The sequence below is a fragment of the Crocodylus siamensis genome, chromosome 1 (assembly GCF_052110815.1).
Source record: "Crocodylus siamensis isolate JL-2025a chromosome 1, ASM5211081v1, whole genome shotgun sequence".
NCBI lineage: Eukaryota > Metazoa > Chordata > Crocodylia > Crocodylidae > Crocodylus > Crocodylus siamensis.
The window spans coordinates 27224096-27246698 of record NC_143395.1 but is presented as its reverse complement, the minus strand read 5'-3'; the positions used below and the strand labels follow the sequence as shown (position 1 = coordinate 27246698).

At 46.3% G+C, this 22603-nt stretch overlaps 1 protein-coding gene across 3 annotated transcripts in view; it reads right to left on the bottom strand.

The window, feature by feature from the left end:
* KIDINS220 (kinase D interacting substrate 220) overlaps positions 1–22084 on the bottom strand; it is a 136800-nt gene extending 114716 nt beyond the window's left edge. For all 3 annotated transcript variants that reach the window (XM_090032487.1, XM_090032498.1, XM_090032504.1), the window contains exon 1: positions 21972–22084. The gene's annotated coding sequence lies outside the window, so the exon portion shown is untranslated. The remainder of the gene's footprint in view (positions 1–21971) is intronic.
* Positions 22085–22603: the final 519 nt, after the last annotated feature.

The window sequence follows — 22603 nt, the reverse complement described above, 5'->3', positions numbered from 1 at the left end:
CAAATGAGGAGATATCCACCTTCTATATAATAGTCTAAGACAAGGACAGGCAATTATTTTGGTTGATGAGCTACCAGTTGGCCACCAGTAAGTTTTAGCAAGCTGCTGAGGACTGCACACACAAAATATTTCAGAAGACATCATTTTAGCAAGTTACAGATTTAAAAAATATACTAAAATTCAAACATCTATCATATTTCAATTTCATTTCAAAAGATATTTCTGTTCCAATTTATTGGGGGGGGGAGGGTTAGTAGTATATATAGAGGCAATTGCATAATAGCTCAAAATAGTCTTGCTCTTGCACACTGTGGGGGGAGGGTGTGTGGGTGTACATGCAGATGGGGTACATGTGTGTATGCACCTAGGAGGCTGCACATGCACTAGGTCCTGGGAGCCAGCTGGGGGGGGGAGGGGGGAGGACGGCATGGGGTGTGTACAGCAGAACTTGCCCAGGAGGGAAAGGTACGTTCTGCCTGCCTCCAGGTGGGCTGCTGCGCTCTGAATGGGGCCAAACCCCACCTGCTCCCTCCCAGGGCAGCCTGCACTGCACTCCCTCCAATGGCAATGCCCTGGCCAAGATACACAGCTTCTCGGCAGGGCTGCTCTCATTACTGCTGCATCTGCCTGGGTACTGCTCAACTCCCCCCACCTCCTGTAGCTCTTCCCTCCTCCTGCTCCTGACCCTGCTGTGCTACTCCAGGCAGGAAGGAAGCAGCAGCAGCTGGGCAGCTCTTGCCTCAGCACATCAGCTCCAGCTCTTAACTACCTTCCACCTAGTTGGCTGCCAACCATAGGTGGAGTAAGAAAGTTGTTTGTTTGTTTTTTTGGGGGGGGGGGGGGCTGAGCACACACTTCCACATACATGCACCCACCAACACCCCCACCCCCTCAGCAGGTAAGTCTGCCATGGGAAAGTGGCTGGGGGGGAGGGGCAGATTGAGGCCACCACAGTGAAGGAGGGGGTGGGGCAGAGGCGGAGGCCAGGATTAACGGAGCCCCAGGACCAGAGCAGCTCATGGGAGGGTCATAGCCCGGGCAGCTAGTCCAGGGCTGTAGAGGGGGCTACACACCCCGGCAGAGGCCCAAGGGAAATGTGCTCCCCAGATCTGTGCATAGGCTGAATGTGGGCTGCTGCTGCACCCTGCTGCTGGTGCCCTGGGAACGATGCAACATCATATGCCTGCCGCCACTGGGCAGGCAGGGGACATAGCACAGTCAGCACACAGCAGCATATGATGTTGCATCGCTCCTGGGCAGAAGCAGAGGGACACAGAGCTCAGCCTACAGTGGGCAGTCTGCTTCCACCCTGTGCACAGATCCAGGAAGCATATGCCCCGCAGGCCTCTGCCAGGTTGTGCGCAGTGGCAGGAGCCCCACCACACCCCTGGACGAACCACCCAGGTCTGACCATCCTAAAACCCACCCCAGCCACTGTCCCACTCCCTCCCTCACCGCAGGGGCCTCAATCCCTTACCCGCTAAGCCCCGTTAGCCCTGGCCTTCCACCGCCTATGCTGCCTGCAGATCACACTGGGCATGCAAAGTGGGTGGAAGGGAGCCTCACGTGTTGGGATAGGAGCTCCCCTGCTGCAACTTCTCCCCCACCTGGGCCAGTGCAGCAGGGACAGAAGAAGCAGGAGCTGCTAGAGGTGGGGGGAGCCAAACAGTACCCAGGCAGCACAGCTGCAGCAGCAGTGGGGGAAGCTGTGCATGCTGGCCAGGGCCATGCCATTGGTGGATGTGAGGTGGGTGCAGGTGAGAGTGTAGAGCAGCTGCCCCAGGCAAGGCTCAGCCCCATTCAGAGTGTCGTGGAAGCAGCTGCAAGCCAGATCCAACCCGCGAGCTATATCTTGCTCACCCCTGGCCTAACAGTAGCATGCTTTCCACAAAGTGAAAGATTTGGGTTCTAGGATCTGAGTAGCCTGAAAAGAAACTATGCATTAAGGAGTCAGCCCGTAGCTGTCAAAGACTAGAACGTGAGAAAAAAAGAGGACAACCATACACAACCTGAAGTTCACATCCTGAGAACGTTGTGTACGCAGAATACAAAAATGTTTGTTAAACATCTCTCAAGAAAATAAAACGAAGCTAAGCTATTACAGCAAGTCAATCATTACCTTCCTTCAATGCTTTAAGCAAATCACTAGAGCTTCAATTGAGCAAGGTATTAAGGCTCGCACTAAGTGGACTACTCACAAAGTTCAGTACAGGTTTAAGTAGCTGGGTAAAACAACGAAGAAGGGGTTTTGTTAAAGTAATATTTATTCAGCAACTGCAAAGAGATGCAAATCCCAAACTTTCAATAGCTTCAATTAATATACAACTGTAAAGTATAATTTTACAAGTCTTCCAAAACTACTTAGACTTATTATAATGCCCAAAGATTAGTTCTCCATGGTCACTTTTTATGTTTTTATTCTGACACATTCTCTTGCATACATTCAGCGAGAGGAGAATATATATATTAACTTCTTGGTACAGAAATAAGAACAGTCAGAAAACATGACAAAATTCAAAAGCTTCCTGAAGTTACTATATATTTGCAGAGAATATTTCATCAGAAAATTCTCAATAAGCATCAGGAAAATCAGTATTCAACATGGCTTCAACCTGCAAGGAAGATTCTTCCCTTAACATTCCTTAGTGCCACATTTCAAAAGTGCAAAGGCAGCCCTGCTGCACTAAAAGATAAGTATACTGCTTCAGAAATCATTATTTGAACTTAGTTATGGAATCAGCTGAGGTTCTGCTTTAATGTAGATTTTTATTCCTCAGATGCAAAGTAACTCTTTGAACCACAGCAAAATAAATGTTGCAGTCCTAAGGGATACCGTTGCTTAAAGTCAATGTTTTGTCACATGGATTATGAAAGTTTTACTTCTTCAAATGTTAACACCTTGAAACAAACTCTTTCTTAGCAGTACAGTAATATCATTATATCAGACTCCTACATGTCACTGACTTCCTTGATATTAAAAATATTCTCTTTTAGAAGTAACAAAGTGTCAAATCCTGATTGTACAATAAGCCTGACTTTCTCTTTCTTCTATTTTTCTTCTAAGTTCTTCGGGGGCATAGTTGGACTTTCAGGTATTTATGCAGTACCTGGTGCAGCGGAGCACTGAATTTAACTGGGGTCTATGGGAAGTAACTGCTGAAGTACCTGGTGGTGACTGTAATCCAAAAGGCAACCTTGTCATCTTTTACAGACTTAAAAATGGGACAAAAATTTCTATTTCTCTCTCAAAGTAAAAGCCCAACCAGTAAGAAATTTCACACTGACTTAGTTTTTATGTCATTTGCTGAAATGGGGTTCCAACTGAAATGTGTCCACAGCAACCTTTGTTTTCTTCATCTGTGACTGACATTTATTAAAGTTTATAACCTAACACAGATTGTTAGATAAGTGGATCCTGAATAATCCAGCATTTTTTAAATTTAGATTGCGCATCACTGTTAGCTACTATACTACATCATAAAATTTATGCACCGAGAATACAGCCTGGCAGCAACCATGTGCACGCCAAGCTTCCAGAGAGTTATGCTGGTCTCCTATGATAGAGAAGGCACGCCAAAATTCATGCCCTGAAACTGAAATCTGAGGGCATATATGCCTGGCAGCTGCACTTCTACCTCAAGACAGGTTCTTTGTCCTTTGCCCAGTGGCCCTTACCCCCTACGTAAGCATTAAAAATCTAGGAAATAATTCAAACAAAAACCCACAAACACTTGGTTATGAAACAGTGATAATCACATCACTGACAAAACAGGAACATTTAGGAAAGGTACCCAAGCAACACATACTCCAGTTTACCCATTAAATAATTTTTTCTTTTACTTTAAGCTACCCTGAGTCTTTTTTGACACAAATCTAATGAATACCAAGTTACTATAACATACTATTCAAGAAAATTTTCCAAGTTCTTTCTCCACAATACTATTTAATGTTGAAAGAATTAATAAGTTAGCATTTATGGAATTTTCTGTGCATCAGAAAGTTTGCATGTGTATATTAGCATCTGATTTCATACTCTTGTATTTTAAATTTTTGTCAGTGGTCTTAAATCAAAACTTCAGAGGTATTTTCCCATCATTTTTGGATAGAATAACTTCACTCTATTTCCACTGAACAGAACCAGCAATTTTCAATATACCACAATGCCAAAATCTAAGGGTAAAAGTAGAATTATTTTTTAATATATTTTGTGTTCCAGGCCAAATTAGCCAAATGAGTTCCATATCATATTGATTGGGTAAAACTCGGTCATTCCAAAAACCATTAACTACTGAGCAGGCAGAACTCAATTGTTCTAAACACCATGTATGGCGCTACGACCAGCGAACATCCTCTGTTCCAGCCTCTCACCCTGGGACTTCAGGTACTGCTAAATCCATGGGCAGGCATCCTATGCGCAGGCCCAAACCCGGAGGTCTTGGGATTCGGATGCCCCCACCTGATCTTAGCCCACAAGAGGCCTATGGGTAATAAACAGACACCACATTTGAGGAGGTTCTGATTGACCAAAATCTGGGAGGGCACAGGTCTCTTCACTCTTCACGGTTTGTCCCTGGAATGAAAGGCAAGTAACTCAGTTAGCCTGGACTATCCTGGGGAAAAAATGTTATCTCAGATACTTCCTAGGGTAAAAGAAGAGGTATGTTTTTGTCCTGGTCTGACTGTCCCCAGCTTTGACTGGCATGAAAACAGGCTGGGGTAAGAAGGGCAGTCATTACCAGGTATCCTGGTTTTCTCCAATTAAAAGTTGCAAATTCTCTGATTAAAACCCCAAAATCCATAATAAAAATTAAAGCCCCCACCCGAGCTGCTGTGCCCTGCACTCCCCCACAGTCTCAACAGCCATCCTGATGCCCCTCGCAACAGCCCCCCAGACATGCAGACACTGACACCCACCCCAGCACGTAAGTATGTGTGGGAGGAAGGGGTAGGGTAGGGCAGGGGAGAGTGTGCCCCTGTGCCCACTTCCAGGAGCAGGGCCAGGGGGTGAGGGCAGGGATGCCGCTCTGTGGGCCACACACATGCCGGCCGGCCGGCCTGACAGGAGGTTCACACACGGAGGCAGCCGCTGCAACTCTGCCACTGAGCCCTGCACTACCATCCAACAGTCACCTGCATGGCTTTGTGGGCAAGGGGCACAGGGCACAGCAGGAGCAGTGTAGTGGCAACCCCTGTGTGCAGGCAACATACATGCTGCCCAGCCAGGGGGTGAAACGGGGAGTTTGCATGCAGCAGCATGTCCTGCAACTGGCTGCATGGCTCTGCAGCAGTGCAGGGTGGTGGCAGCTGCGCACGGGGGGCGGCGGGGGCTTTGCAGGCAAGCGCTGCCACCGCGAAGCCATGCCCTTCACCCCTGGATCCTAGAAATAAGTGGGGCTTGGGGGTTGTGGAGCAGGGCTGGGGAAGATGGTTGGAGGCTAAGGGGTGTTACCAGCAGATAGGAGCAGGGCCAGGGGATGAGAGCAGGGGTGCCCCTCTGTGGGGGGCTTTGCAGGCAAGCGATGTGGGGCGCAGTGTGGTGGTGCCCGCCATGTGCAGGCTGCACATATGCTGCCTGGAAGCCTGCCCAGGAGAGGGGGAGAGGGAGGCTGGCATGCGGCCGGAGTACAGCTCTGTGGCTGGCTCAGCAGCCACGGCAAGGAATGGGGGCATGGGGCAGGGGATGGGGGCTTGGGCTCGCACACGACGCTGCCGCTTACCTGGAGGCCGGTGCCAATGGTGACTGCCACTGTGTACAAAACCTCCCACTGCCACTGCGGAGCTGTACCTGGAGCTGTGCAGCCGGTGGCAGGGGTGCAGTGTGGGGTGGTGGCAGGGATGGGAATAGCTGCATGTTGCCTGGCCGCCGCCACCCCACCGTGCTGTGCTGCTGCTGCCAGCTGCACAGCTACGGGCATGGGTCCGCGGCAGCAGTGGGAGGTTTTGTACACAACAGCCATCACGGGCCTCCAGATAACTGGCAGTGCCATGCGCGAGCCCGAGCCCATCCCTTGTCGTGGCTGCAGAGCCAGCCATAGAGCTATGCTCCGGCTGCATGCCAGCCTCCCTCTCCCCCTCTCCTGGGCAGGCAGCCGGGCGGCATGTGTGCAGCCCGCACACGGCAGGCACCATCACACCACACCCTGCCCCACATCACTTGCCCGCAAAGCCCCCCACAGAGGGGCACCCCTGTCCCTGCTCCCAGCTGCGGTGTGCCTCCTGAGGCTGACAGCACCTGCCACTTCCTCAGCCCCCAAACTTCTTCCCAGCCCTGCCCCAAGCCCCACTTACCTCTATGCTCCAGGGGCAAAGGGCGAGTGTGAGACCGAGCCCAGCCCTGGCTGCCTCAGAGGCTCAGGCTCTGCCCTTCTCCCTCTGGCCCTACCCCTCCCCCTCCAGCCAGGGTGGGGGTTTCCTGCTCTTTTTGCAATTGGCTCTTGCAGGCTGGAGCTGTACCAGCCTGCAAGAGCTCTTTGCAGAAGTGGAGAATCCACAGATTTCTCTGCTAAAAAGAGAAATCCACGTTTTCTCCGACAAACACAGGGAATCTGTGGTTTTCTCTGTTTTTCCATGGGAAACGAAAAACCGGGATCCCTGGTCATTATACACGAGGCTTGAACTACAATTAAATTAAATTAGGGCAATTCTGGGGAAAAGTTCTCTCAGATACTTAGAGGGACAATGGGTTTGTATGTCTGAAAGATCCCTGAATAAAAGGCTTTTTTTCCCCCCAGAAGAAATCCAACCTCTACTTTTACCTAAACTGAAGTTTCTGAGCCAAAGAAAAGGTCCTTCTCTAGCTCCGAAACTTTACCCACTACTAAATTTCAAATCTCTGATACAAAAACACTACTTCATTGGTATGTCTATAATGAAAACCCTCCTTTAACAACACAATTACAGTACACACCTTCTTCAGAGCACATGCTCCAGACATGTTTTTAAGATCCATGTTGGTGCTAAACTATATCATACTGGAATATCAACACACATTTAAACAGGGATTACATATCCTTACACTATCCTCCCCAAAGAGGGGTGCAGTTTCTCCATCATGGAATCTGCTACTCGCACAAAATTCAAACTTCCATTTTTATGGAAATCCCAAAACATCCTAAGAAAATAAAACCCAAGACACACAAAAACTAGATGATGAGAGTCCTGGAGAGAAGAATAAAAACTATGAGGAGGAAAAGGACAGAACAGTACAGGCAAAGGGAACATGCTTATGCGAATTAACCTGTTTTTGTAAAGCTTAAACTTCCTGAGCTGAATAAAATAATTACCATTTACGAAGGATTACAATTATTTGCTGATCTACCAAAATCTAGTCTGTCTAACTCTAACAATCCCAATGCTAGCTGGAGAGAGGTCCTGATAAGCAAAACACATAAGCCCCTATTAAATCTCACAATTTTATTTATATCGTTTTCCAATCCCATGCTGAGGAAAATTATTATTCAATGACAACCTCTGAAGCGATTTATATTCTGTCTCATACACCTCTCACATTGCTTTCAGATCATGCATGAGCTTTTCCCATTTCAAATTAGCTAGCAATCTAACATTAGACTAGACAATCATACTCAACCAGTGAACTAGTGTTATTCTCTTAAAATATGTAGGTAATATTACATTAATTACAACTTAATATAGGTTGCACTTTACATTTATTTTGTACCCCCTAGCATTTTTCCTTCTGTATCTGGATATTAAAACCATATTCCATTCACCCCACAATGTGACAGAGCCAGGTCCCTTTTCAGTTACCTATAAAAGGGATCAGTAATGGAAAAATTGAGAAAGGCTGCTGAATACAAAAAAACTGATGCAAGCTATAGGTAAATATCTAAATATGGTATTTGACTGAATAATGGAAAATGGAGTTAAAAAAACTCAGCGTGGAATGTATGATTACAGTAAAATGTTAATATAAAAATCAACACTCAGAAAGCCTTGAACCTTTAAAAATGTAATTATTACTAATTGTTAATAAACCCTGTCATCATATTTTGTGAAAAATATGCACTGACAATTCCTTCTGTTGTCATCTCAATTGTAAAACCTATTTTGTGCCACATTTAATCACAGAGTTGATACCACTTCCATTAAAAGGGCATTCATTGTAAGTAAGGGTAGCAGAATTAAGGACACAAGAGATTTTGATTGCCCATAATTCTATATCTCACAATTACAGTCTATGCAATGCTGCTGAAACTTCCAGCCCTGTGCTTCAGATAAGTGGTCTGGGGCTGGTGCATGGGTCAGATCAAGCTCTGCACACCACAATTGAGCGCTGCAGGGACTCAGCTGGCCCCAAAACAGCAGGATCAGGTGCCCAATCTAGCATGCAAGGATCACAGTTCTAGTAGGGTAAAAAAGAAGGGTAAAGGTGTCATCCTGTAAGCAACTCACTGCCACAAGTGGCAACAGAGTGTTTCAGGTACAATGGGTCTAACAGTGTCAGAAATGTCATGAGGTCAATCTGGCAAGTAGTGCGTGGAATCCAAGATGGCTGCCATGAATTTACGTTTTCATCAATATTTCAGACCTCAGTAGCGTTAGAAAATTAATTCCAATAACAAAATCAACGTTGTATGAATAGAAGATCATGCATAACACTTTCATCATAGTAGCCATATTGGATTCCAATACAGCTGCTGCAAATTTACAATTTTACTAGATACTCAAAAGGTTTGCAAGACTACTACATCAACTCTGATCATTTTCAGATTACCTCACCATGAAATCCACCAATGGAGATAACAGAAAAAAGACTCACTCTTATTGCGCTTAAGCAAACACTACAATACAGCTGATAGCATCACAGAGTCCAACAAAGCATGGGAGGTATGATTTGGAATCTACAAGATGCATCATATGTCTCAAAGTAGGTTGGTAGTCAATGATTACCCAAAATACACCTGTTGGAATTACACAAATAAATGAGGCACTCATTCAAAGTAGGACACTTGTTATAGCTGTATTCTTGACAGACTGTCACACTGTGTGGATCCTGTGTTGCAACATTCCAAAAGTCTCAATTGGCACCATTATTACTACAGTTCTTTTACACACAAAGGGCATATTAAGCAACTGTTAAAAAAGTCATGCAAAGCAGAAAACAAAAGGGAAACCCTCCCAACAACATCAAGTGAAGAACACATAGGACATCAAGAAGATCACCTACTCCACTGCTAACTCAGATGCATGGGCCAACCAGAGGTGACGCTCTGCTAGACCTGATCCTAGCCAAAGGAGATGACCTGGTGACCAACTTAAATATAGAGGGAAGTCTGGGTGACAGTGACCATGAAACCATCGTGTCCTTCCCAGTTCCCCTCAGAGCCCACCTGCCATGACTCTGATTGAAAGGAAAAGATGTTAAGTGTTTATCCATGAGGGTGAGAACACACCACAGACCACCCAGATGGTTAACTTCCTGGTGCTGACTTTATTGGTAGCAGAGTTACATTGTTGTTTCCTCCCTGCTAATTGTCTCATTAGCAAAGGGAGCCCTAGGCTGTTCTAATTAACACCTAAACCAGTGAGTCTCCTGGCTGTTTTAGTCAATTTCAACTTGCACAGTGTTCTCACCATCAATTACCTCATAGACAGGGTGTGCCTTGGCTGTCTCAATCAGCTCTTCAGCAGAGGCATCTCTGCCATGATCTCTCCGTACCCAAGGCTGAACCCACTGCACGCCCTGGCTGCCTGGTAGGGTGAATAGCTTTGCAAGGCTCTCCCCTCCATGCACTGCCCTGGGGTCCTCTGCCTCAGCATTCCTCTTCCCGCTCAGCTCCACAAGGTCCCCTGGATCCTCCCTTAGTTGCCTGTGCCATCTACAGGCCTCAGATCGGTACCCCACTCCTTAACGGCAGATTGTGGCTATTCCCGTCACTGGTCCCCGATTCCCTTCAGGGTCTCCAGCCGCCTCCTTTGACTCTCTCTCCTTGTCAGTGTTCTCCTACTCCTCCAGTGCCCGAGGGCAAAGTACGGTCCCTAGCAGCCGGGCTTATGTAGGCAGCAGCAGGTTTAATTACCCTGATCTTCCCTAGGTATGCGAAGTCCCTTCACCTGCATAGCATGCTCCCCATGGTTTCCTGCCCCCCAAGCTATCCTGGTAACAGGACTGCTGCCCAAGCCCCTGTTACACTCACTAGTAGGGCAAGTGCTGTGGGATCAGGACTGAAGGCAAAAGGTATGGACAAAGAGTAGCTGTTCCTTAAGGACACAATGCTTGGAGCACAAAAGAAGTCCATTCCCATTCAGAGAAAAGGGCTGGAAAGCCCTCCTGACTAAACAGGAAAAGCATGGTCCTCTCAAGAAAGAAGAAAAAGGCATATAAACAATGGAAGCTTGGGATGGGCCCCAAGAAGGACTATTCCACAATGGCCCACATTTGCAGGAAATAGATAAGTCAGGCTAACGCGGTGACCAAACTTAAGATTAGCAACAGGAATCAAGGACAACAAGAAGTTCCTCTTTAGCTATGTGGGGAACAAAAGGAAAACAAACGGGAGTGTGAGGCCATTGCTCAAATACCTTAGGAGAGCTGGTTACCGGCACCCAAGAGAAAGCTGAACTCCTGAATAATTACTTTGTCTTGATCTTTCATCAGACCAAGGAGAAAACCACGCCAGGTAGAATGGAGAATGAGCATGGCAGAAATAATCGCCTTCCTAGCCACAGAATTGGTGTATAACCAATAAAATTAGACGTATGCAAGTCAGCAGGACCAGATGATCTTCATCTGAGAGTGCTGAAGCAGCTAGCTGAAGTTGCTGCAGTACACCTGGCAAAACTCTTCCACAACTTGTGGTGCTCTGGAGAAGTCCCTGACGACTGGAAGAGGTCCAATGCTGTGCCCCATCCACAAGAAGGGCAGGAGGGAGGACCCAGGCCAATCATCCTAACTTCCATTCTAGGGAAAATACTAGAAAAGTTTATCAAGGAGGCTATCTGCAATAAGTTTGCAGGAGGTAAGATTCTGAATGACAGCCAGCATGGCTTCATTGCAGGCAAGTGTTGCCTTACCAACCTCATCTTCTATGACCAGGTAACTCACCACCTGGACACAAGAAAGCAGGTTGACGTTGGAAGCTTAGACTTCCAAAAGGCCTTTGATCTAGTATCCCACAATGTCCTCATAAGAAAATTGGAGGATTGTGGGCTTAACTCTGAGACAGTCACATGGGTGAGAAACTGGCTGCAAGATAGGACCCAGAGAGTCATAGTGAACGGATCTGCCATCATAGCTTGGAAGTGGGCAGCAGTAACCCGGCAGGGGTCGGTGCTCAGTCCAGTATTTTTCTATATCTTTATTAACAATTTGGATGTGGGGGTGAAGAGCTCACTGGCCAAGTTTGCAGATGACACCAAGTTATGGGGAAGTGTGATCACGCTTGAAAATGAAGTTCAACACTGAGAAATGTACACTGCTCCAGCTCGGGACAAGCAACCCCCAACATGAGCCTTCAGTGTGATGCTGTGGTTAGTAAAGCAAGCCAAATGCTGGCTTGCATCCATAGATGCTTCTCAAGCAAATCCCGGGATGTCATTCTCCCATGGTACTCAGCCTTGGTGAGGCCGCAGCTGGAGTACGGCGTCCAGTTTTGGGCTCCAAAATTCAAAAAGGATGTGGAGAAGCTTGTGGAGAGGAGAGCCACGGGCATGATCAGAGGTCAGGAAAACAGACCTTATAATGACAGGCTGAGAGTCATGGGGATCTTCAGCCTGGAAAAGCACAGACTCAGGGGCTCGGGGCAATCTGATGGTCACGACCGATTCAGGCTGGACATAAGAAAGAACTTCTTCACTGTCTGAGCCTGCAAGATTTAGAATAGACTGCAGCCAGAGGAGGTTCAAGCACTCACTTTGAACGCCTTCAAGACACATTTTGATTAACTTCCTAGGATCCTATGATACCTGCTGACTTCCTGCCCCTGGGCCAGGGGGCTGGACTCAATCATCCTCCGGGGTTCCTTCCAGCCCAAATGTCTATGAAACCTATGAAACACACCTACAGCCTTGGCAGCACCAAACTGACTAGCATCACAAATGAAAGGGACCTGGGGTAATGATAGACCACAGTATGAATATGAGCCAGCAGCGCAACACTGTAGCCAGTAGGGCAAACAATACTCTGGCATGCATCAATCGATGCATCTCCAGCAAAGCCAAGGAAGTGATTCTTCTGCTCCACTCAGTGACGTGAGACTGCAGCTGGAGTACTGCATCGAGTTCTGGGCACCACACTTTAACAAGGATGTGGACAAGCTTTAGAGAGTCCAAAGAAGAGCTACCCATACGATCAGAGTCTTAAAAGGCAAGCCATACGAGGAAAGGCAGAGGGGTCTAGGACTCTTCACCCACAGGAAAAGAAAGCTGAGAGGGGACCTGGTAGCAGCTTACCACTGCAGTAGGAGAGTACATCAAAGGCTCAGTAAGCAACTGTTCATCATGGCACCCGAAGGGAAAACCAGGAGTAATGGCCACAAACTCCTGGTAAATCGATTCAGGCTCAACATTAGGAAAGACTTCTTCACAGTCAGGGTGTCCAGACTGTAGAATAAGCTCCCTCCTGAGGTGGTGCAATCACCTACCCTGGAAATCTTCAAAAGGAGACTGGAGGGTCACATTGCTGGGGTCACCTGACCTCCAGTTATCTTTCCAGCTTGTTGCAGATGGCTGGACCCAATGATCTTATTTTCATAGTTGGTAGAGTTGGAAGGAACCTGAGCAGATCATCAAGCCCGACTCCCTGCCATGGGCAGGAAAGAATGCTGGGGTCAAACAACCCCGGCAAGGTGTCTATCTAGCCTCCTTTTGAAGACCCCCAAGGTAGGAGTAAGCATCACTTCGCTTGGAAGTTGGTTCCAGATCCTAGCCGCCCTGACAGTGAAGTAGTGCCTCCTGACGTCTAGCTTGAATCTGCCCTCTGCCAGCTTGTGACCGTTATTTCTAGTCACTCCTGGTAGTGCTTGGGGGAACAAGGACTCCCCCAATGCCTGCTGGTCCCCCCGACTAGTTTGTAAATGGCCACTAGATCTCCCCTCAGCCTTCTCTTGTGGAGGCTGAACAGGTCCAGGTGTCTTAGCCTCTCCTGGTAGGGACTGCCCTGCTGCCCCCGATGATGCGAGTGGCCCTCCTCTGGACCCTCTCCATGCTGTCCACATCCCCCCTGAAGTGTGGCACCCAGAACTGGATGCAGTACTGTAACTGCAGCCTGACCAGTGTCCCACAGAGGGGGAGGATCACCTCCTTGGACCTGCCTGAGATGCATCTGTGGATGCATGACAAGATGCAGTTGGTCTTCCTGACTATGTCCCCAGACCGTTGGCCCATGTTCATTTTGGCATCAATAATGACTCCAAGATCCTTTTCTGCCTCTGCACAAATGAGAAGGGAGTTCCCCAGCCTGTAGGTATGCTGCTGGTTCTCCCCCCCCGGCGCAGTACCTTGCACTTGTCAGTGTTGAAACCCATCTTGTTTTCATCCACCCACCCCTGTAACCTGTCTAGGTCCGACTGCAGCCTATTCCTCCCTTCTAGCATGCCCACGTCCCCCCACATCTTAGTGTTGTCTGCAAATTTGAACAGGGTGCTTTTTACCCCCTCGTCCAAGTCACTAATGAAGATGTTGAACAGTGCAGGCCCAAGGTCCCTTCTGGCCTTACAATCTATGAATCCAGCAGTTCACTGGAGGATGCGCATATTGTGCTAGAAACGGTCTAATAAGAATAGACTGAGTCACGTATTGTCGTTTAAATTAACCAATGCAAGGCACAAGCTGGCAGAGAAGAATGAAGTTTACGTTGCTGAACCGGCATTGAAGATTTAAAAGCTGTCAAGCTGAATGCAGGTGGGACAAACAATGGAAGCAACAAGCCTGTCATTCCCATTCACACGTGGAGATTGCACAAGCAGATAGTCTTTTTTCTCCTGAAGTGACAGCACAGCATCAAGTGCCTGATGAACCAGATGCTGGTTTTGCGTGAAAAAATGTGTACAGTCTGAAAGCTATATTCAAAAGATACTACAATTTAGTAGCAGATCAAGGTGGTGAATGTCCTCTAATCACATTGAAGCAAATAAAGCAAGAACTTCAGACTTGCTACATGACAGCCATTCAGTTTCAGTACCAAAGAAATGCAAACCTTCCACTCCTTCTCAACTGTGACAACTGGTAATGCCATACAGTTATGACTTTTCATTTAAATGACTAAGGAAGCCACTGTCCTGTGGTTCACAGAAGAGTTTTCAGATGCACAAAATTTTTACTATGCTGCTCTCAAGATCAAAGTAGAATTTGAAAATTATAGTTGGCATAAAAGGATATAGCAACTTGAATGAAAAGTAAACCCAAAAATGTGTTCCTGACAGCCTTTACACATTGATCCATTTGATTCTGGAAGATGACAATAACAACTTAGTTGTTGAAAGTCATGCACAAGGTAAGAATCTAGACAGAGATGTACTGAATATATCAAGATTTGGCTTACCTGCAATCAAGGGGCAAAAAGCTAAGACCATAACATGTTGGGTTAGAATTGTTGATACATCATGTAACTACATCTAAGAAACTGGTACAAAGTCTCCATGCTTCTGGATGCAACATACCATATGACACAGTTCGTCACAAGATCACCATTCATGAGAAAAACTTAAAGGAATTTCAGAAAAACTGAGTTATCCCAAACAATCTGGTTCCCAGTAGTTTCGTTTAGTTTTCATCAGACAATACCAATGTCTTGGAGAAGACACTGGATGGAAAACAAAAACTTCATGCAATGCAAACTGCAGCATTTCAAAGAGGATCACTGAAACTAGCTGAGATTGAAGAAAGCACCAACATAGTAAGAAGGAAAAGAACCTTGAAAGATGGACCAGATTTTAACAAAGTAATTCCAGCTATGATGACCCATAACAAGTAACTGAAACTACTCATCTATAGTACGGGTAATGACATGAATGAAACGCTCGACAACTCAGCTGTTCAACAAATGTCAGTAGAGCTACCATGGGTAGAATATCAGCCAACAAGCAGGTGAACGTTACCATGCCAGGCCAGAGAGCATTTAACCCATTTCTTTCTGATGATACTTCACCACCATGAACTGTTGGATTTTGTCCCATACTGCCTGTACCAGCATCTGAGTATGACAGCATTTGGACTGTCATCATGCGATACAAAACAACTGCAGGACAGTTAGGAGAACAGCACAAAGCAGGCATAACATCTGATAAGGCACTGTATTGCAAAGTGAATAAACTTGTGTGAGCATGGCCAGAAGAGACCGGAGGAGTAATCATTCGACTGAGAGGCTTCCATACCATCATCTAACAGCAATTAGTCAGCATTCTGCCCCTTCAGGACTTGAAGACTGTTGGACAGAAAGAAGATTATTTTCAGAAAACACCATCAACATAATGAAAGGAAAATTGTACAACCGTGCTATCAGAGCACACAAGGTAACATCCAAAGCAATATGGCATATTTTGATAAATTGTGTGGTTGTCCAGTTCAAGCAAAGGATTAGATTATGATGTCACTGACCAACTTTCCATTTGCATGGCTGCTGCATTCAGGAATGACTGCAAAGTGGGAAGCAATTCAGTAAAAGAACTATTAGTGCATCTGCCAACAACTCTACTTGTCACTCTACTTCAAGAATTTATGGGAAAACACTGCCATCAAGGTACGTTCAAATACTGGATGAACTATTTGGACACAGTCAATACTCTCTTGTGCTTCATCAGGGCTGATGGTAAAGAAAACTGACATAAGCGTTTACGTGCCTTTGAAGAAATGCTTCTGCTGATAACTGTGCATAATCATACCAATTGCATGAGATGGGGTCCAGTATATCCTGAATGTATGAAGGATATAGCAAATTTTGTTCCTACAGTGTATGTTGAATTTGTGGAAGAAGGATTTAGTGTCAAAACAACTAATCTCCTATTTGTAAACATTTCATCCAATCAGGCAATAGAGCACATTAACAAATGGCACAATAGCAGTGACGTTTATCCTGCAAATTGGCCCCCTGAAAATGCTCTATAGCCATGCCATGATATACACGCATGGCTGCAGAGCACTTTAAAAGTGGCTGATCGCACAAATTAACCCTCATCTAATGACAGTTCAGATGATGGTGTTCAAAAGTGGAGCACGACAATAAGGAATTTGTACTACCTAGGGTCAACTGTCAGTGCATTTAAGGCTCGGCTGATGCAGCCTAGCCCCACCCCTGGTGCTGTCTGCAGGAAGGGATGGGGGAGAATGGAGGGGAAGGGAGCTGCAGGTTGGGGTTTGCCTGACCTGAGCTGGAAGGAGAGGCGGGTAGATTGGAATCCCCCCATCTCACCCCACCCCCCCCAGCCTGCTCCCCTTCCAGCTCAGGTCAGTAAAATCCTCAGCCCATAGCTCCCTCCCCTTTCCTTCCCACAGCACCGGAGCTGGTGGCAAGAGGGAGGGGGTGGTTAGGGGAGAGGCTACAGGCAAGCTCCTCTGCTGGACTGGCTCCAAAGTGGAGCTCGATCCTTGCCCCCACCCACCCAACAGACAAATCTCTGTTATGTCAGGGGGATGTCACTTTAACTCATGGTGCTTTATGTATAGTGCCAAGAGTTAGAGCAGGGACTTGCATGTCTGTCAGTGCCCAAAGTTTGCAAAATTGCCAGTGGCATAGTAAACACAACATGCAATGAATCAGCTAGACAACTATGGGAGCTGATCTACAGTGAAAGAGGTCACACCTAACGGAGATGCTAAATCACATTTGGGATCAATACAACATCCTTCAATGATAACTAAAGACAAAGGACATGTCCGAAATGAGATTACAATGATGTCAAGTTTGCTACAAGAGCAGTTTGAAAAGGTTCCGCTTGTTTAAGGTTTTCAACAATTAACTGTTACATATTTCTACAGGAGAAGTTGTGCCAAAAGATGTTGCATTAGATATCCTGAAAGCATGGGGAAAGGGAATAGAAATCGAGAACACCATTATTCAGAAATGTCTTTCTGCAGATGCTACTGACAGCTTCTATGAAAATGTACCCAAATCAAAACTGAGAACCTTCAAAGATACAAAGTCAACTATGGAAAAGCGCAGCAAAATGAAACAGTCACAGAATGCAAAGGAGATACAGAATGCGAAGGAGATCCAGCAAAGGCTGATCTCACAGCAGTTCCAGCAGGTAGAAGGCTCAATGTGTACGCTTTCCTACACCATGAACTGTCTGGATACCCTCCATCACTTTTTAAACCCAACAAATCACTCAAAGTGGCCACAAAGAAAAAAGCAGCCTTGTCATGGAGCTTGACTGGAGATGGAGCTCTGCCAGATGCTACTTCTAAGAAATCGGCTATTATTATTGACAGCACGACTCTTGTACAGAAAACAGGAAAGCAGAAAACTGCACAAACATTTGGAGGATTGGCCGATTCCTTTGTGCAACAAATGTTTGCCAACTATTCCAACATGAGTGATTGAGTCAACACTGTCTTCAATTGACTCATATCACCTTCCATAAAAGCAGGCATAAAAACAGTAAGGACTAGGCTAATCTGCAAAATCATTAGCAGCAAATCTTTTCCATTACCAGCATCATGGAGTAGTTTCATATCCTTACCTACAAAGAAAACCTAGTCAATTTTCTAAATGAGTAGCTTCTTAAGCAATCATACCCATGTTTCCAAAGTAAATGAGTGCTCATCATTGGTGGTTTTGCTGATGGAAAAGCAAAGTACTCCAACTCACATGACATTTTCCAACTGCATTCATAGCAAGAAGAGGCACAAGAATGTTCTTACATGGCAAACATGCAGTCAGTCACAGACATTCCCCTCTAGTATTCTTCTGTAATGACACAGACATACTGGTCCTTCTTCTATGGCATAATCTTGCACCTAAGATTTGCATGAAGAGAAGCAACCCAGTACGATTCATTCCAGTTCAAGGTATTTTGTCAGAATTGCCTGAGCCAGTCCATACATCTCTAATTGGCTTCCAGACCATCAATGGTTGCATGACCACCAGCCAGTTCAGTGGTCACACTAAGAAAACTGTTTGGAAGATGTTCATTCAACATCTAGATCTATTGGCAGGTCCAGAAAGTAGGCCTGACATTAAGAATTTGTGCAGTTGGGTAGAAAAGTTTGTTGTGTTGCTGTATCAGCCGTCAACATCTTTGACAACCCTGCTAGATGATAGGGTGAAATTATTCCATCAAGGAAAAGCTCTGGATAAACTTCCACCTACATATGCCTTCATAGTTTCCTAGCTGTTTGGGGCTGGAAGAGACTTTACAGATCACTGGGTCCATCACCCTGCACTTCCTTGAGCACCATGTACATAGAACCAATTATCAAAGTCTCCTTTGGCAAAGTGCACTTGAACCTAATCCATCACTGACATCACCTAACCAGTGTGCTTGGCAAGTTGAAAATGTTGGTTATGTTCCTACCATAAACACATTTGTACTGTTAGCAGCAAAATACCTTCCAATAACAAGTTGCAAGTGCAACACAGAACGCCAGGGACCCGCATGCTCGTACAAGTGGGAGTCAAGTGATGAAGAGATCTGAAAAACTGCAATTACCTGTTGTATTAATGCTACATATTACCACAGAATTAGACTATTACATTTTCCTACTGCCTTGAGCCAAACATATGCCCATGTGTTTCATTATTGAATTATGTACTGTTAATATCTAACTTATCCACATTCTTAAATTAGTATTGTCTAATTCAATATAAAGCTCAAGCAAGTAGGCTAGCTTGAGTTAATGTTTTCTGTACTGTAGGCCTGCTATGAAATTTGTAGTGATAGAATCTGTGAGATTTTCATTTTAAGGGTATCATTTACTAGTTCTTTTAATTACACTGTGTGACTACATACATGCTAATATGTCAGCCATCTTAGAATCCAACACGGCTACCATGACAGAAATATTACAACTGATCTCCTCAGTTCATACAATGTGGGTTTCATCATTAAAATTAATATTTCCAGCCCTACTGAAGGCTGAAATATTGACCAAAATGTGAATTTACGGCAGCCATCTTGGATTCCAATATGGTGGCTACATGCACTACTTGCCACATTGGCAACGTGACTATTCTCTGGTAATTTATTTTATCACTCATCAGGCAGAAGCCTCAACACTAATCATTTCACATACATGTGACAAGTCTATACACTTAAATTTAACAGAAGACAAAAAGTATTCAATTGTGACTGGTTCACCAACAAAAACATACTAATTACAGACAACAGATAGAGACATTAACAGCTATTTCTATCAGCCAACTGTTACTGAAGGTCGAAAAGCTAGACCTACCCAAGCTCAGCAGCTCACCACCAGATACACGATCAAGCCACACCAGTCTCTGCAGGCAATGGTTCACAAGAGAGGGATGTGGTTAGCATCGCTCCAGCCGACACCCCAGCCAGGAGGACCAGTACTCATTTAAAGCTGGACTGACTGAAGAAAACCTTTGGCACAAGGCTAGAGGGAGGCTTGAACTCATGCCTCATGCCAGTGGAAGAGAGAGGCTATCACCAAGGAGGAGTTGTGAATATAGGAGGGCCATTAGGAAGGCCAAGGCAGGGGTAGAGCTCAGGCTAGCGACCAGGATTAAGAACAACAAAAAGTCCTTCTTCAAATACGCTGGGAGTAAGAAGAGGGCACCGGGTAATGTAGGGCCCCTGTTAAACTCAAATGGTAATCTTGTAGCTATGCCAGACAAGAAAGCTGGAATTTTTAACAAGTTCTTTGCCTCTGTTTTCTTGGACAGGGACCAGGACAGCTCTCCCACCAGAGGTAGGGGCAATCTTGGGGATAACACTGTCAGGCCTGCGCAAAAGTAGTCGGGGATCTTCTGGAAGGGCTGGATGTTTTTAAATCTGTAGGCCCTGATGCCCTCCACCCACGGGTGTTGAGGGAGCTGGCGGAGGTCACTGCTGTGCCTTTAGCCTGGCTGTACAAGCGATCGTGGTCCATAGGCCAGGTGCAAAAATTATCAAGGATCACATCTGTCAGGGGCCAGCAGGGGAGATCATGCCCAGGGGACAATTAACATGGGTTCATCAAAGGTAGGTCCTGCCAGACCAACCTGATGGCCTTTTATGACCAGGTAACTAAATCCCTGCATGATTGTGTCGCCGTGGACATAGTCCTTCTGGACTTTACGAAGGCCTTTGACACAGTCTCTCACCCCATTCTCCTTAATAAATTGAACGACTGTGACATTGATGCCTACACAACATTGGTCCAGCCTCAATTGGAGTACTGCATCCAGTTCTGGGCACCGCACTTTAAGAAGGATGTGGCCTGCCTTGAGAGGGTTCAGAGGAGGGCCACCCACTTGGTTGGAGGGTAACAGGGCAGGCCCTATGAGGAGAGGCTGAGGGAGATGAACCTGTTCAGCCTCAACAAGCAGAGGCTGAAGAGGGATTTGGTGGCTGCCTACAAACTCATTAGGGGAGATCAGCAGCAAATAGGAAAGGTCCTATTCCCCACAGCAGCACCTGGGGTGACAAGGAACAATGGCTAGAAGCTGCTGGAGAACAGGTTCAGGTTACAGACTAGGAGGCACTATTTCACTGTTAGGGTAGCTAGGATCTGGAACCAACTTCCTAGGGAAGTGGTCCTCGCTCCTACCTTAGGTAAATTCAAAAAGAGGTTGGATGAACGCCTGTCTGGGATCACGTGATCCCGCTGTGTGCTCTGGCCGGTGATGGGGGGTTAGACTAGATGACCTATTCAGGTCCCTGCTGACCCCAAACTACTATGACACAACATGCAATGTCTTAGCTACTCTGACACCACACACTATTACTGAATCAAACAAAATAATAGGCTTTGAGAGAGGCTTATGAGAACCATGTGGTCTAACTCACCAGTAAAAATTATCACATTGGGCATTTATACACATACATTTGTCTGAAATCAGTGTATGACTCAATTAATTGAGTCTGCTCCGCACACAACCTGACGTGCCTGGTACCAAGTCATGTGCATTTGTATAAATGGTGAAATGTGTGTCAGTGCAGAGAAAATGGCAGTAGTACACTTCTGAACTAAAACCCCTTCGATGTGTTTTAGTTCAAAAGCGCACCACCACTACCTTCTCAGTGCTGTGCACATTTTGCCATTTATACAAATGTATGTGCGCAGCATTGGGGGCATTTAAAAGTGTGCGGCGCAACCATGGTACAAATGGTTTTTCTTGCCCTCTGATCTGAACAGGGAGACCTCTATGTCTCTTCGGAGCCCTAATGATTTTCAACAGGATCTTCTTAGATGGGAGCCTGTTACCTCTTTTCTCTCACTGCTTCTTGACCTGTGTCTTGTGTTAAACGCCTTATAAAAAGAGGCTGTCAGTTTTCCCTTTCACACAAAGGACAAAAACAAATTAAGAGGCAGGCCAGTGGGCTTGCAAAACTGAAAATGCAGGCTCAAGCACCGCACGGGAACACCGCGGCCTCATTTCATTTTAATATTAAAAGCACTTGCAAGCCGACAGAGTCCTCTCTCATAGGCAACAAAATAAAGAAAAACAACTCCCTTCACATTATACCTACAAAGGCTATGAGCTAGAAATGGACCTTAAAACGACAAGACACCCATGAGGTAAACATATACTTAACACAGCAAAACACGCAGCTGTTTTAAGCTGTACATTAACACGTCCTATGACAACAGGGCTGGGGGGAGGTTGCTGTGGTGCAAGAGAAGGGTTTTTCTTAGTGATATCTCCTACCCTCGGCCTGGGCAGTCTGCCCCCCCTCCACCCCACTAGGAGATGAGCAGCGAAATCGCGGTCTCCATCAGTCCGGGAGCGAACAATGCCCGCCGGCTCGGCCCCGCCAAGGCAAGAGGCCGCCCGCGCCCTTCTCCCACCGTCTCCAAGCTCCACACGGTTTCTTCCTTTGTTTACTGCCCGGGGCGGCAGGACTCACCCGCGGGCGGCTGGGCGCTGTGACCAGGGAGGCGGCGGCGACTCGACGCGCTCCTCACCACCCCCCAGCGGCGGCGGCCATCTTGCCGGTGTGCTCCCCGCCCTGCCGGCCGCGCTCACGTGACCCCGCCCCGAGTCCGTCTGTCAGTCTGGCTGGAGCGGCGCGGGCCCTCTCCCAGGTCTCAGTCGTGAAATTGTACTGGAAGTCCTTGATGATCGTATTTGCTGAAAAACTGTTGTACAGTCAGAAATATATGCAAATATGTCTTCTTGACTTTATATAGCTCGCTGTCACTCGCCGCGAGTCCGGAAGAAATGCAAGCCTCCAGGCCTCCGATGGTTCAGGGGCGGAGGTGGAGGCCTGTGGGCCTGACACGAAAAGAAATGCAAAACTGTAGGACTCTTGGTTCAGAAATGATACCTCTTTTTAGACAACTAAGAAATCGCAAAAAAAAAAAATCATCTTTTTTTTCTGCAAGCTTTCAGGCTCACACGCCCTTCTTCAAGCTCAGGGAAAATTAAAGGGAGAAAAAAGTGCCCATAGGTAGAAAATAAACCTTTTTTGCACAGAGGAAGCTGAAGGTGGAAATCTTCCTGGACCCGCCTGAGGAAGGGCATTTGCAACCAACAGCT